At 28.1% G+C, this 18,378-nt stretch overlaps 1 protein-coding gene across 2 annotated transcripts in view; it reads left to right on the top strand.

Moving 5' to 3' along the window:
- corto (centrosomal and chromosomal factor corto) overlaps positions 1 to 18,378 on the top strand; it is a 635,431-nt gene that overhangs the window by 402,253 nt on the left and 214,800 nt on the right. The gene's annotated exons all lie outside the window — the stretch shown is intronic.

The following is an 18,378-nucleotide window of genomic DNA, read 5'->3' as shown; positions in this document are numbered from 1 at the left end:
TTGTGCAGTCCTAACCAGGCATTGACTTTCAGTGTCAATTTCATTTTCCATTTCTGTTTGGGGATTTTCACACCCCAAATTCGATGATTGTGTTTGTTAACGTTCCCTAACGTATGAAAGGTTGTTTCATCACTATATACCGTATCAAGATAATTAGAATTGTTTTCGACAACGTGCATTCAATACCTCTGTAGCAAACTGATGCCGTAGGCGGCGATCATTTGGCTTAATGTGATGGAGTTGTAGCTTATACGCTCGCAAAAAGTGCTGCTTTTGAACAATATCGTGAACAGTGGAACGAGGAATTTGTAGTTTGTAACTAGTAACCCACCGGTTTGGTCTAATGGTGAACGCGTCTTCCCAAATAAGCTGATTTGGAAGTCGAGAGTTCCAGCTTTCAAGTCCTGGTAAACTCAGTTATTTTTACACGGATTTGAATACTAGATCGTGGATACCGGTGTTTAAATTGACCACACATCTCAGGAATGGTCGAACTGAGACTGTACAAGACTACACTTCATTTACACTCGTACATATCATTCTCATTCATCCTCTGAAGTATTATCTGAATGGTAATTACCGGGGGCTAAAGAGGAAAAAGAAAGTTCGTAACAAGTCTGTCTAATTGACTTTCCAGGATTGGTAGTGAATACATCGCATGTACGATCCACAGTCTCGTTACTAATTAAAACTTTTGGATGAATTCCTGCTTGTAAAACCAAGCGTCCAGTCTCTTAAAATCGTATCCCGTTGACGAATAGAATTGTATGTAGGAGGATCGATATTCCATTCAGTTGATGCACGCCGTTGAACACGCGAAACAAATTGAAACTTCCCTAACCAACTCACACTGAATCTTCTGTTGTGGGGTCCAAATCTTGACTGACTACAATTGCAATTGCATTGTTAGCCGGTTTGTCTACGTATGCGTATTCCGCTGACATTGAGAGTATACAGAACAAACCTTGGATATATCTCCTGGGATGGAACCTATGTTTAAGAGGGTGTGATGACTGGTTTTCTAAGTATACACCATTATTTTTGGATATATTTAGCCCGGACACTCTGTATATATATATATATATATATATATATATATATATATATACTGTTATTTTCTAGTCTTTTTGGATTCATTTGGATCATGGATTCATTAGGAATATAATTCTTCTTTATTTTTTGCAGTTTCGAAATCTTTGGTTTTATGAATTTCCTTTTTTTATTTTAGTCAGTCTCCTTCTTCTGTTCTTCTGGGACCATTAATTATGTTAAGAATTTTTCTTTCAATTTTTAAGGGGATTTTCTAGGGCAGTAAAATTTTCTTTTTCAATTCCACATAAGACCTTAATGCAGTATCGTAATGCCTCAGTTTTTCGTTTATAGAAAGATTCTTTTTTTTTGTCAATTTCTTCGATTAGGAAATATAATTTAAGTCTCCCGATTTTCAAAGTTACTTTGTCTACCCTGTTTTTACTAATTATTTTCCCTAAATATTTAAATGAGGTTGTGATATTTATATTTCCATACTTAGTCTCTCTCTATTTAATCTTTCACGTTTGTCGTGATTTCTCTTTTTGAGAAGGAAATTTGCAAGTCTGATTTTTCTACTGTTTATGTTATACTCGTATATTTAAATTTACGTATTCTACTTAAATGTTTTATATAATTTAATGATCTTTTGAGAGATTTTTCTATCTCATAAGAGATCTTATCGTAGTAGATGATAAAACCTAATCTTTATTAACAAAAATATTATATAAACGTAAACGATTTTTTTATTATATAAATTTAATAAATATTCACATAAATTCGTAGTTTAATAGGACTTTAGTATATTTTATACTAGTCTACAATTTTTTCGCTGGATAATATTTTCATACTTTTTACGTCAAAAAGTTGTTCAGAGTTCTTTTTTAACATCTGAATTATTATTGGAATATAGTATTAAGTAAATTAATTTTTTTATCGTAATTTTATTTATTAAATTAATTTTTAGTTTTGAATTAGCTTTATTTATGGACTCTTTTTACATTACTTTAGCTGAATTAAAGATAAATGTTACTCATCGAAGTTTATAAAGCGTAAAAACGTTGATGAGTGGTAATTCTACTTGGAACATCTGAAGCAGTGCTGGCACTTCTACTAGTACAGTGGAAGGGATAATGTACTGTAACCTGGACGTCGTAGGTAACAAGAAACCAATCCCCTGGAGTGGGTTCTATCCCAAGGGATACTCTGGGAATGGATTGCTGGATCCAGTCTTCGCTTAAATTGAGGTTTCTAAACTTTGATGAGTAATACTTCTGATTCAAGGAAATTATAATATGCACTGCCGTAAAAGATAACTTTGTGTGACAAGTTCAATACGTAATCGATTCTAATATTAATCTTTACATATTTATATAATCATAGAAAGAAAATTAAAAAGTATTGACTCCAGCAGAATAAATCTTTCCATTTAACTATTTTTGATATTTCAATACTGCCATTATCATTTTTGTATATGTTTAAAATTTCTTTTTAAAGATATCAACTTTCTTTTCCTGATTTATTTATTTTATTGAGATACAACTAAATCCTTTATGTTAAGTAAAAATTGACGTGTAAAGTGAGGTTTGAAAAGCTTTTCATCTAAGTTTTCTTCCTTGTTCGTATGTACTTCTTATTTTCTCATAATAATTAAGGAAGTCCTTACCCAAAAGGATTTTTTTATCAAAGAATATTCTCTCTTTCTACTAGTTTTTTTTGTCTTATAACCTATTGAGGGTTTTAATTATTCAATACTTTCGGCTGTTTATCCCGGTTTTTATATGTTAATGTTATATTTAATGATAATTATGTTTATAAAGTTTGAAGAACTGTATGTTTCCATATTTAAAAAAATAATTATTTCTTTTTTTTAGATATTATATGTATATTTACCTTTTTTTGTACTTATTTAGAAAATGCACTATTTAATAGAACGAGCATTAAAAATAGTGAAAATTTTGGTACAGAAGTTTATTTCGTGTTAAGACGAGCCTGTTAGATTATTTTAATAACACTTTACGTAAACTAAAAAGGTAATAATAAAATATTTATAAGATTTTCTGAACAGATATATTTATAATAATATTATATAAGTCGTTTTGTTTTTGAAATTTATGTTAAAATGTGACGAAGAATAAAATTGTTTACTTATGAGCCTTCGTTAATTTATGTAAAGAAGACGGTTCAGGCTCTTGGGCTGCATTTAGTACTTAGTTATTCGCGCGATGCTTTAAAGAGAGAGAAATGAGTGAAACAGAAATATAAATGTTGAGGGGGTGGGGGAGAGTTGACTAGGAAGGAGTTGGAGCTGTGAATTTAAACGTGCGGGGGAGCTGTTTGTCAGACCCAATCAGCCAGGGCTCGTGTTGTGTTGAGCGTAGCTCGGCACACAGAACGGTGACGCGGATGAAGTTAGGGTGTGTATTTTGGAAAGGGTGAGGAATAGTAGTTAGATTGAGGTAGAAGAGGAGTTTTTGAACTTTTCCTACTCTCGTTTATTCCATCTATCTCCGTCTACGTTGATGGATCGAACTACGGCTCCGAGAATAAAATGTCTGTCAAAAAGGGAAGGGCACCTTTTTAATTGAAAGCATCAATTACCTTCTCTGCGTTACAAATCATTATAATTCTTTGTTTCAATTCTCTTTTGCCGAATTTGATTCCCTTTGTTATTGTTCAACATTTCTCTCTTTGCTATACAGTGCTGGTTCTCTCTCTCTTTTTCCATTTTTTCTTTAATTTTATACGTGAAATTACATAAAGGTATTTCTTCAGTTCGAATCTAAATCATTATACGGGTTCTTTTCACGAATAACTTATTCGCATTGTCATTGAAGTAACTGTACGCGCCGACACCACACACACACACACACACACACACACACACACACACATATATATATATATATATATATATATATATATATATATACATATATATATATATATATATATATATATATATATATATATATATATATATATGCGCGCACTACTATTGCTCAATTCAGGAATTTTTTTTTAATAATTTAATTAAAATTGTAAATTATATTAATTAACCAAACGGGTTTTTTTAATGATTAGTTACCCTTTATAGATTTGATATGGTTCACGTTTTGTGATAATGAAAGTGATTAAAACTTTTAAATAGATGTCTAATTTTAAAATCCAGAGTTTCCTATCTACTTGCAATGGCCAGGTTAACAGTACTATGTGAATAGTAGCTTATATTATTTGTGATTAATAAAAACAGCTACTACCGAATCATAATTCGGCTAAAAAACAAAGATGCTCTAATCAATCTGATATTTAGGTTATCATTTAATTTTAAATATCTTACATTTAAAAAAATATATTTATAGACATTTTTAAAAGGTTTTTAGCGAAGTTTTTTTTAAAATATTACAATTGGTCAGAAATTATCCCTCTTCATCTTTGTATTATCAACGGTTTTTTTTTTAGGTTTCTTGAGTTGAAAAATACGAAATGTCATTTACAAAATTCTGTTAAGATTAATCTTTGTGTATATGATCCTCTTGGCACTTTATCTCAGGAAGAGTTGAAACTTCTATCACATTTTCCGTGGGTATCAGGGAGATTTTAAATCTGTTAATATTACGAACATTGAAAATGAATGTTATTTATCAAAGAGGTTGGACCGTAAGAATTTTACTATTTTTTTTTTGATAATGCATATTATCAGAAGTGCAATTTTGAAATTGAAATATTTTTGTAAAAATTTCATAATACTCCTCTACCAAGTTTTTTTAATTTGAGCATGTAATTTTTTCATTAAGAGAGATAAATTTCAATATATTCAAAAGCTAGAAGATGTCAATCAATTCTGCCAACTTTACTTTTATTTATTTGTGTATATATTTTTTTATTACTTATTATCATTTAGGAAATTATCAGTGAGTAAATTCATTATATTTATTAATTAAGTTTTAATCTTATAGACAATAATAGACTAACACAGTTAATTCGATTATTTAATTATTACATTTTCGACATTTCTATAATAGTTTTGTCTTTTTATTACAATTACAATAAAATCTCGAAATACTTTGCCAGATTTTTGAGTATGTCAAGCAAAAATATTATGCTCTTTATTATTTTGCACTTAATGTAGATAATTTTAAATGTTCATTACTAATAGAGTAATAAAAATTCTATTATTTAATTATATAAGTTATTGTTCCAAAAAATGTTGTATTTTTCAGTTTAAAATTTAAATCGGAATTTTTTAAAATTCAATACTATTAAATACAATTAAGTAAATTTAGTTCATTCTGCAATGCTGTGAATTTGATTTTAATCGAAAATATTTCCTGCCCTTCTTTCCGTTTTATATTATATATATATATATATATATATATATATATATATAAACACACATACACATACACAGAAAATGTGGAATTATGTTGCAAACTAACAATCTTCGAAGTTTTCTCTGCCTGTTGCTACTAACGCTGATGCTTCTGCTGTTGACCGGAGGGGAGTCAGATCGTGAAGGATGTATTTTTGCGCTCTCTCTTTTTTCTCTTTCTCTCTTTTTGAACGAGTGATTTATTACTACTAATTCTTTCGGCATTTACTGGGCGTCATTAAAAAGGCGTCTTCCGCGCTTCTTTGCCTCGTCAATAGAGAAAATCGTAATGGCTGCCATTAGCAAGCTGAGGAGGCGCTTGCTTCTCAGTTTAACATTCTCTCATGCTCCCTCACTATTTTTTCTTCCTAAATTTAGTTTGTATCGCTTTTTCGATACGTAATTTGTTTGTTATCTTTTCATACTTTTTATTTATCTGTTAATTCTATTTAGTTAATTTCAGTATTTCTTCATTTCGTCGTATTAATTTCATCTTGTACTTCTTTTATAGATTAGGTTACGTCTCTTCTTCCTTCCTTCTCTTTTTGTTATTAATTCATATTTTTAAATGTTCATGTAGTTAGCATTGTATTCGTTACCTTAATATCCGTTACTCTGAATTTGACGTTTAATAAATACTATTCTTATGATATAACATTCTGTTTCATAACTCTGTAGGTCAAATTTTTTAATAAAATTACTACTTAATGTAGGTGTCATTCACAAAGTGCGGAGGACATGACATAAGACTTAATTTATCATTGATGATATAGCTGTTCAAATTCATAGCAAAAGACATAGCGTGACTTGTATAAATGTTGATGATATTCAGTGATTATATATGATATCAAATACATTATATTCACATAGGTTTTTTCAATCTCTTCACCAAAGTAACTGGTTATTTAATCCACATCATTAGTTTTAGAAAAGCAACAGTAAAATTTTGCAGTAAATTTTATTTTTTTCTATTAAAGATGTGTTGTAAAGATGGAAATAGTTTGAACTTACTTAGTAACCGATGTAAAAGAAGCAAATGAAACAAAATAATCCATTAAGATGTAATTAATAAAAAAATCAAATTCATGGTTTATTTTCAACAGATGTACATCGAATAAAAGAATTATTTTTTTTAATGATGAAAATGAAATATGAAAAAAACTCAAGATCCTTCCTGGAATTAAAATGTGGATCTGTTGAATGAGATGCCACATGAATGTGGTTTACGATTAGAACATTGCATTATGTTATATGCTACCTTAGGACATAATACCAATGCATGTTGTTAATTTTGTATTATTTTATAACAGATTTTTAAAAAAATAAGTTTTTTAGTATGTTAAATTTTAACTCTTTCCACAATAATTTTTATATGAAGATATTTCCATAGACTGCATAGATGATTTATAGAGATTTTGTAAGATGATTTTTTCTGTATCTCAAATTATATTTACGATTGATTTCGTATTTTTGAAACCATAAGTAAATTTTATAACAATAATGAAGTTAAATAGTAACTTCCTTTGAAAAAACTTAATTACATTCTAGACAATACGTCAACAGATAAAGTCCAGCTAGTAATGAACTAAAAATCATAATAATATCCAGTACTACAAATAAAACTACAACGTAAAAAGAATAATAGAAAATAAAAACAAATAACATTAAAAACATAAACGGTCATAAACACTTCGAAGACGTACAACTTAAGAGAGACCTCGTCCTGAGTATCACTATTAGGTTCCAAGATCCAATACATGAACCCGTTTTAACAGCCTTATACCTTCCCTATTGTGTGATTAACAGATAAAGTTTCCGTGGTTATTAAGTCTTATTTTTTACTTAGTTGCAAATCGATCGACTTCCTTTCGAACGTACGGTAACCCTAAGTACTCATGAATTTTGTTGTTCCGTACGAACCATGGCGCCTATGTAACGCATCTCACAAATTTATTGTGGAATCGCTGGATAATTTTTATATTGCTTGTACACGCCGTAGCTCAGAGTTGGATTCATATTCCAAACCGGTTTTAGAATCACTTAATACAAAAGTAGCTGGTTAGATAGTGGTAGTTGCGATTTCCTGCCTAATAACCAGTATAGCACCTTAAATTTAATATCTAGATGTATTTGTTATCTACTCATATATGAAAAAAAAAAAGAATAATAATATTAATATTTAGAAGATAAAATACCTTAAACATTAAATTTTACTTCTGAAAGTATTAAAAAATTATAAATAAAAAATAATTTTAAACCGAAAAAAGATTTGAGAATACAACCCAATGAAAAACTATTCTAACTAACCGTCAAATTTTCTATTAAAAGGAAAAAACTCCAATTTTACGGCCACCTTTATAAATTAATAATACATTAACAAACTAAATATTCGACCACTTCGCAAATAAAAAGTGAAATTCAAATGATTTGGAGAAACGTCTTAAAGATTTAAAAGAAAAAAATTACGGCAGAAGATAAAAAAAGAAAAATTTAGAGAAGTTATAAAAATCATGCAGTGATTACAGAAAAAATTTCCTCCTAAAATAAAGGAGCAAAACAGGACAAAAACACTGAGAAGGAATGAAAAAAATTTGGAAAAGTAAGAAAGTTAAATGAAAGTTTGTATACGGTCCTTTTAAAAGCCGAGAAAAAATAAAATAATCTTTCATTTTTATTTTCATTTCTTTTTTTTTTGTGAGTTCAACATTTTTATATCGAAACCGAATTAAGAGTAAGGTATTTGTTTGTAATTTGTATTGTGTTTCTAATTTAACGTTCTATTAAAATATAAAAATTAAGGAAGGATTGATTATTATTTATTTATGATTTTTATTATTATTCTCTCGATTTAGCAACTTTTTTTTTTAATAAGCATTAAAATCTTTAAGATAATTTATAATAATAATTAACTTAAGTACTGAATAAACGGTTAAATTTTACGTTCTATTTAATTACGGGAAATTTCATCAAAGGGTGTTGCCAGTCTATTTTTAAAACATTTTCATAGTGACATAATGTAATATTTTGGTATTCTAAACGATGTATAACATACCATATTAAACCATCTATTATTAAATTAATATTCAGAACGAAGACTATTCCATACGAGTGCTATATTAATTATATAATGGTACCTGTAAAATAATTACGATGGTCTTTGTTATTGTATTGTTGATTCTCTTGTTATTATTATTATTGTACTTCCACCCGTGTATTTTATTTGATGATAGAATCACTTTCTCTCTCTCTCTCTCTCTCTCTCTCTCTCTCTCCATCACTCTCTCAATCGCTCTCTCTCTTCCCCACTATCTTTCTCTCACTCGATCGTTCTGTGATTGTAATTTTGACCCTCCAGATTGCCTACAGGGTACACCCCCTATGTTGCTCTCCGCTGATTTGATTGTTGCCTAGATCTTTCACAATGAACCATTGTTCACCATTTTCAATGAAAACGATGTTGATGACCAGGTGACGATGAACATTTATATATATATATATATAGAGTATCTTTTTAAAAATAAAATAACCAAAAGCAATATTTTATTCAAGTTTGACACTTCAATTACGAGTATGAGTTGAGTTGTATGCGCGCTATTTTAATGATTTATTATTTTACTTGGCTCGTATTAATGTATTTTTATTTATTATTTTTTTGTAGTTATATTCCATTGTACGTCCCTTGAGGGATTTACTTTTTCTATCTAAATCTATTATCTTTTATCCTTTTTTATTATTGTTTTTTACTTTTTTTATTTTCATAAGAAAATTTTCATTCAGTTAACAGTGATTAATATTAATTTCATTAAAAAATTATTTAAAAAAGTTATTATAATTCAACAAAAATTGTAAAAGTTTTTTTTATCTATTACATTCCAATACGTTTTATTTTGTATAAAAAAATGTTAAACTTGAATTTTTCAATTAACTGTATATAATCTATTATTATTTTTCTATCCTACATTAGGTTATCCTCTGGAAGTACGGGTACACATGACCACTAAAAAATTAATTAATATCCTAAAGTAATAAATTAATATCCTTTTGAAAAAAAAGTGCTTAAGGTTAAAAAAATAATAAAATTTACTCTTATCTAAATTATCCATTATATGTACTGAAATCTATTATTTTATGAATTCCGTAAAGATTGATTATTAATCATAATAATAATCGGGTTTTTACTTAACCATCACTTTATTCTTAAAAATCAAACATGTGGCTTTATATTTATACAAAATTTCAACTTTCAATCTACTCAGGAAATATTAGAGAATCAATGATTACTAAATCAATTAGAACTTATGTATGTAGATCGGTTGGTATTCTATATACCTAATAATTCTTAATAACCCGGATTCTTAATAATCCCAGGCCTTTACCGGGTATCGAACCCATGACTATATGATCAACAAACTAACACGCTAACAGTCACTCCAGTTAGTTTGCATCTATTTTTGTGTTTATCTGTAAAAAACCTTTGAATTAGTAAATTGTATAAAGTTAATTTTTCTAATTGTCGGAAATATTGAGAGGTGCTAAATTATCAAAGAGTTAAAATTTATGAAAATTTTCTGTTTTTTATGGGTTTATATATTTTTTTAAAGTTTTTTTTTTGTGTGGCATATTAAAAAACATTAGAAATAGAATTGAAAATATAAATAAAAAAAACCCTTTCAGCTCCTCCTAAAAAATTTTTCTTTTAAGGATCGAGATTTTAATACTCCTCCCCATGTTTTAAAAATACCATTGGTATCTATTTTTTCTAACATTTTACACCTTGAATGAATTGAACACATTGAACACATTTGAAATGAACACATTTTACATCATCATGAATCTTTATTTATTCTAATTTTTTTAATTTACGATACCGTGGTGGTAAGAACAATCTACAATTTTTTTTCTTAATGGTGTGATAGATTTCATTTTTTTTAAATAAATAATATTTATTCAAGCAGTCAAAGTATTTTTATAATAATCTGGTAACATACTTCAAGTCTAGGATTGAAGATGTGTAAATATTTTCAATAATATTCCTGGGAATTATCATTATTATCAGTAAAGAAGTTTAATTTTATTCTTTCTGCAAATGACGTGAAAATCCAGTGACGTTATTGTCAGCTTTCGTAATAAAGACTATTGTCCAAATATACTGGAAGAAAGTAATTTAATTATTAATGACATATAAGCAATCTTCGTGGCAGAGTGATAGCGTCTCGGCCTTTCATCCGGATGTCTGGGGTTCGAATCCTGTTCAGGCGTGGCATTTTTCATATGCTGAAAAACTCTATATCCCACGCAAAAGCTTGACGTTTATGTGGCGTATCATAAAATCAAAAATTCTTTTAAACGGATATTCTTCTTATAAATCTATTTATTTTCACCATTTTCAGTAATTCGTATATATAATATTAGTCCAGCCAAGGACGCACCTGGACCCCAAAGCCTTGAACGGCCCAGGCGAACACCGGGGCTCCTCAGGGCCGAAGAGTCCGCTTCGGTCGCCATTCTCGTCAAGCCAGAGTGCTAGACCCAAAAAAAAACTAAATTACAAAAGACAGAATAACAGTATTCAGATATCTTATATGTTATTCAACATTTACTTGTATCTGAATATATATATATATGTTTTTTTTTTGGATGGTTTTAAGAATACGGAGTTTTGCGTCACTCAGATCATGCAGTTTCTTTTCAAGTTTATACTTTTTTTTTGCAGAGCTTGTCAGAACAATAAATGCATAACACAATTTTTTTCATTCGATATTCCAGTAGCTATGGTAACTAAAGAACACATACCTTTGATGGCTAAAATTCTTAACTTATTTCTGGTGCCATGGTGACAGAAATATAATAATGAATAAAAAATATTGTTTTTTTCGTTAATGAATATCTTTAATTCACAACTTCATCTGCAAGGTGGCTACCACCTTGATCTATGGCTTAAAATCTTCCCTGAGATAACACGATTGATCCTGAAAATTTAACAGCAATCGGTCGCTTGGTTTTCGTGTAATGCAAGAACAAACAGACAAACGTTCGGCATTATATAAGATTACACATATTTCTTTCGTTTTATTACAGATTTTAACTCTCTTTTCCGGGTTTTTGCGGAAATATATTTTTTTAATTTTTTCAATAATATAAATTTTGTGTATGCTTTTTTAAATAATCTGTTGTTTTTAATAGAAAATAAATCTAAATTGTGTATTTATTTAATTCTTACTCTTCGCGCGCGCGCGTTTTTGTCAGTCTATATGTTATTATTGATTACATAATTTTCTAAAAATTGTAGAATATTTTCTTACTGATATTTTATCATATACATATTATATGAAATTAATTTTAATCCAGTTAGCTTTTACTCAAATTTTAATGAGATTTTAATACCTAACGTAACCTAAAACAACGTTATAGTATTAAATTCATTTTATATTTCCATGTAAAAATAAAATCTACTTTATTAATTAATAATTAATTCGAGTATTATTTAATATAAATTTTCATATTCAGCTCTGTGGTTTAAAATTGTAATTAAAATTCGTCATCCTTTAATTTTTTTTATTGTTATTAAATTCTGGTGTATGATAAATTTTTTTCATTATAAAATTTGCTTTTGTTATAAAAGCATTTTTAATTGTGTAACGTAATGGATTTTGTTACATTGCATAGTTATTAAAATTTCAGCCAAGGGATTTACTTGGAAATTGTTTCTATGTAGGGTTGGGAATATCGTTCCGTCAACCCTATTTTGTATATGTGTATGTATGTATGTATGTTTGCATATATATGTGTGTGTACATATATATTGGATGATTCTGAGAGTAGGGAGTTTTGCGTCATTCAGATCATGCAGCCTTCTGTTCAAGTTTGTAATGCTTTTTGCAGAGCTTGTCAGACCAATAAATGCATAACATAATTTGTTTCATTCTATATTTCAGCCTGGTTGTAACAGCTGGCCGTGACTTAACTTTTGACTCGACTTGACTTTTGTGTACATTAAATTGTCCGTTTAACGTATTTCTTTTTCTTGGCTGTGTTTTTTGGTTTTAAATGTTCCTTGGTTTAAGTAAGCAGTTTTTTTAATAATTGATGGAATTTATTTTATGCTGTTAGATAATTAAGGAAAATATATATTTGTATTTAAAAAAAAAAACAACCATTGATTTCTAAAGCTTTTATTTTACCTTTAATAAATTAAACTCGTTTCACATTGAACCATAAGTATTTTGCGTTTTTACAATATATTTCCTATTCTTTGTATATTGATTGTATTTTAGAAATATCCCCCCTCCAGATAAGAATTAAACATATCTATCATTTAAAATTTATTTTTTCGTTGTGGCCTACTATGAACGTCGATAAGTACCGGTTTGTTTCTTTATCAACCCCTTTTTCTTTCCTTCCCAGTGTTTCCTCATCTACTCGGATTTTTACTGAGTTTTCGGAAAAAAAGTACAGTATTACATTTGGTCGCATGGTGGAATTCGTTGAGGGGTGAGGATGAATTTTCTTTACTGTTTTTTTTAATGAATACGAAAATATTAAATTAAAATAAAGTTACATATAGATGAAGATATTTAAAATTTAGCGGCATTAAAATTTCCAAAACTATTAGGTATGCTCCAGTTGTGTTAAGTTGTGCATGTGAGAACTTGATGAATAATGGTTGAGTAATTGTTGGGTTACGCTCAATTTATAATTGAGAACAAACAAAATAACCTCAAATTCGAAGAAAAATACGGTATTACTTTCGGTCGCGTGATGGGATTGGAGGGTGAAATTTCTTTACATTTTGAGGTATGTGGATTACCAAAATTACCATTAACGCATTTTAGGGTTTTATTATATACAATTTTATATGTATTAATAAAATATACCTATGTATAAAATTTTGTGGCTCGAACATTTTTTTAATTACTAGATCAATTTCACTGAAATTTAGATATACGGCAGTAGTGTCTGAAGTTATGCGTGTGAAAATTTTATAAAGATTGTTGGAGTCGTTCCTCGAGTTATTGTAAAATCTTAAATTAGAATGAGTTTTTTAAAATTCTTACTAGGTATTCATTCGGTCCTGTTTTCTTTTACTATTTTATCTTTTTATTTTTTATTTATTTTTATAATATTTTTTTATTAATGCTATCCTGCTGTTATAATAATTAAATTTTTAATAGCATTTAATTGTGAAAGTTTTTTTAACTGTTTAATATTTACTCGAAATTAACTTTTTAATTACGTTTCTTAAATAAATCTTATTAGAATTATAACTATGTTTATAAATTTCATGTCAAGTATAATAACCGTAATGCTACTTGTAGACTGTATGATGTGAGACACCAGGCAACCCGAAAAGACTTTAGTACAGTAGACATCACTAATTTTTTGAAAATTTGTTCAATTATATATATGTTGTTCTACAAGCAATTATTATACGAAATAAAAGTAAATATTTCTTTATTTTTTTTAACTATTTAAAAACTATTAAATATTTTTTTTGTTTTGTTAAAACACAAGCAGCAGTTTTATAAAAGGTTATTTAGAGAAGCAAAATTTGTAGGATACCATATTTCACAACCTTCTATTTTTGTGTATCTTTTTTTCTTGTCCATCGTTTAAAATTTTATTCATCTCGTTAAACGTAAACATAAATATGTGATCAAATAGTTGTCAATAAAGCTTTGTAAATTGTAAACTATTTTGTAGTTTTTTTTGTAATTTTTATCTTTATTTATTTACATTAACAATATTTCATGTATTATTGATTTAAATAATGAAATTTAATCGCACCTATTTTTTATCATATAATTAATTTTATAGTTTTAATCCTGCTCTGATGAAGGTTTTAAAACGATTTCTCTTGATCAATCCATCTAGACAGTTGCAAGAAAATTTCGTTATTTTAGAGTAGAGCATAGTAGAATAGCATATTTCTACTCATTCTTAATGGGATCTGTATAAATATTACGATGTACAGTTCGGAATAAAATTTTTATTTAAAAAAAAAATCCTTTCTAACTCGTAGATTTACATTTCATATTAGTAGACTACTTTTTGAAGGATAGTTCTCCTTGCTTGTGATTTTTCCATCCTACTTATTACTTAATAAAATATCTATAACGTCCATTATATGTTTTTCTTTTTAATATTTTATTTCAAATTATTATTCTTTTTTTTTTGTTTTTCATGACTTTTTATTTATCTTTAAACTGAATTTCTCCTGTAATAGTAAATCCGTAACGTACAGTATTTGTTTACTTTTTTTTTAGTCTCTACTAACAGAAAAATTTCATCAGAATTTCTTAACTTTATTTTCTCTCCGGCTTTGTTACTTAAAGCTCAAATTTGCTCTGAATTCCTGTATCGCTTTTCGTATATAAACTTCAATCTGAAAAGCAAGGGGGATTTTCTATATCCTGGCTTATATTTTTACATCTACTCTTATCACAGCGATTTGACTCTTGTACAAATTTTAGATTATTTTTGTTTCTTTTTATTTATGTTTTAGAATTTTAAACATTTTATGCTATTCTTTGTTATATGTGCCTTCTAAGTACGCAATGTTAGTAACTATTCTTTTTAAGACTACTGTGTAAGATAAATTCATCAGCCTGCTCTTAGACTTTCTATTATTGATTATCTTTCTGAAAAAAACTGATTTTACTTTATTCATCGTCTATCAAATTTTCCACTCGCCTGTAAATCGTCGTAAAGTCTTTTTATGATATTATACAGTGTGATAATCCTCATATATTTATCTAATGCTTTTTTATTATGTTAACTGTTAAAACTATTTATTTTTATTTGCAGATTCTTCTTAAATATCATAAATTTTGCACATTATTCCAGATAACCTGTTCTGTTCTTTTAAACGGATTAGTTATTTTTTTAACCTTATAGAAATATCCGAATTAGCGTCAGATATTTCATTGTATATAAGTTTTGGTTAATAGGTAAAAGAATTTCATTTCTAATTGTTAAAGAAAAATAAATTAGTTATGTTTATTAGATTAGAATATATTTATGTTTTAAATTAAATTAATTATAGCTATAGAGAACAATTGATCATAAAGTGGTGGCAGTAGGGGTATTGTCGAACGAGAAGCAAGAACAAGTTTCTAAAGAAATGTATGTATAATAGAACTGTATTGAGTAGAACAGAATATAATGTTATAGAAGAGTAGAACATTAGAAGGGTCGAAGTGTTCTTTGAAAACCTATATTATAATATATCGAAATGAATAAGAGAACTCACCCAAGGTCGATGAATATTTATATGAATCTCTGCAGAGTGGGGAGTGGGTGTCGTACACGTTTGATAAGGGTGGCGAGGTGGCGGTGGGGATGGAAATTCAGTGGGAGGAATGAGAGGAGATAACATAGTAAGTGTGAGAGAGCGCTAGAACGAAGTAGCATTGAATACGTGGTGGGAGGAGGAAGTTGATAGCGGAAAAGAGTTGGGATGAGGGATGAGGGGCTCCCTCTAATTGCCATTTCATACGAATGCATTAATTGCGATTTACTACTCGGCCCTTTGTACCGCGGCCCTGGTTTAATATTGTTTCTGTTTTTGCCTAATGCTCATACAATTTCCGCGGTAATTGGCTATCCCCCCTTCTTTCTCCTTCAATTCTGTACTCTCATCCCTTTTCATTCATTTCCCAAAATTCAGTTCATTAATTCCACTGTCCTGACTGTTACCGCTCGCTCACACACACACACACACACACACCACACACACTCTCACTCGCTCTCTCTCTCTTTTCATTGAACAAGCATTCGTTTTAACATCAATTTAATATATATAGATATATAAAAAAAGTAATACACGTGAGATTCTGCGTATTGTTATTTATTATTTTATGTATTTATTTAGAATTCAGTTCGTTCTTTTTTTATTTATTTATTTTTATTGTCAATTAGTTCCTTTCATTATTTGTATTTTAATTAGCCTGATAGCCAGTAGTAATTTAGAAATTTAAATATTTAAGTATCGATTCATTCAATTTAGGCTATGTTAAAACTGACATTTGTATAGAGTTAAATTTAATTTTCCTCCCATTAATAAAGCTTAAAATTATTATTACTCATGATATTTTACTTATTTTCTTAACAAAATATAAATAACTACAAAGAAATTTTTGGAATTATTTGTTAAAATATGAAAAAGTTACGTAAATTAAATAAAATTTAACTCTAGGAACTCTAATAATTTTTTTACTCGTCATTTGAACAATATATTATTGTATCAAATTATTTATTTTAGCATATCATTTAACATTTTGGCAAAGGCTTGTTGTTATCACTGCAGGCAATGCCTACGTAAAAGTCAGGTTCCTTCCCACCAAAATCTAGCATTCAACTCTGAAAACCAAAGGAGTTGATTTGATAAAATTAAAAGGTTTGTAAAGTTATAACTGAAAAAATTTTCTTTAATATGAATCTCCGCCTTTTTTGATATGCAACAATTTATCTATCTACCCATTCCTTCAGCCGATATTTCTCAAAAAATATCATAGATTTTATACCACCAACACAAGATATCAAACAAAATCTGTGTATGTCGGATAAATCGCTCCTAAAAAAGGTTCATTATTAGAATAAAAATATTCTCTCTCTCTCTCTCTCTCTCTCTCTCTCTCTCTCTATTATATTTTTATAAGAGCCGGGAAAGTAAAAACTACCTTTTAAACTTACAAAAAGATTTATGGTTTAAACTTCATTAAAATCTTAATTTGATTTATTTATTAATTTAATGAAATTTTATAACGGCAGCACGATATTTAAATGATACTATGATATACTTTTTATACAGGGTACGGTAAATAATAATTATGTAGGTATAATCAATAGTAATTATGACTTAAATTATTATAACTGTTATGTTATAAGATATAATTAAAATTGAATGAATAGTTATTAACATTAAAGTAAAGAGAAAGCAATAATGGTTAAATCGATCGTAATTTTATGTTGATGTATTTTAAATTATGTGAAATTTTGCTTTCTAATTAATTGCCTTATGTTATTTTGTATCTTATAATTGGCTGATAATATTTTACTTATAATCATGTTTTATTAATTTACTTAACTGTAATGTCTCGAATTTATTTAACAAACTGTATAAATTTATTGTTTATTATATTATGGGAACATTCTCATGTTAAGTAGGAAAAAATATTACAATATTCTTTATATAATTCTTCTTGCATAGAATAATCGAATTATATAAAAAATTTGATGTGGACGCCACATGACTTCCTAGTACGCCTATTAAATTTCATATACACATTTTTTTTTTTAATGAAAAGTACTTAAAACTACATTTCATTTATAACTTCTGATATTTTTTTCATAATTTTTTTTATTGTTATTGAATTATTATTTATCGTAAAAATATTTTTTTACAATCGGAGGTTTATAATTATTAATAAATCAATATATTTAAATTAAAAAAAAGGAGATGAAGTTTGATTCGAAACAATGTGCCTTCCCCGTGTGAGATCCAAGTATTTCATTAATTAAAATTTTATTTGGTTATAACTCTGGAACCAATGAAGATAAGTAACACTTATGATATATCGTTGAAAAGCTCTCAATAAGGGCTTATTACTGCAATTAAGAAAAATTCCAAAATTCATACTTTTTGGGGATTTTGGGCTTTTTTGAACACTTTTGTTTCAGTAGATTGCATTCAAAAGGGAAGATGCACAACTAGATGTTACAGCAGTCTTAAATTCAAAATTTCAACTTCCTACAGCTAATCGTTTTTGAGTTACGTGATACATACATACTTACGTACGTACAGACGTCACACCGAAATTAGTCAAAATGGATTCAGGGATGGTCAAAATGAATATTTCCGTTGATATCTGAAAACCGAAATTTTTCACGATCACAATACTTCCTTTATTTCGTACAAGGAAATACCAAGATTGTTAAGAATTATATTAAAATTCTGCTTTACAGAAAGAAGTAAAATA

This window comes from Lycorma delicatula, chromosome 5, assembly GCF_047948215.1.
Source record: "Lycorma delicatula isolate Av1 chromosome 5, ASM4794821v1, whole genome shotgun sequence".
Lineage (NCBI taxonomy): Eukaryota > Metazoa > Arthropoda > Insecta > Hemiptera > Fulgoridae > Lycorma > Lycorma delicatula.
This window is presented reverse-complemented; position numbering and strand designations above follow the sequence as displayed.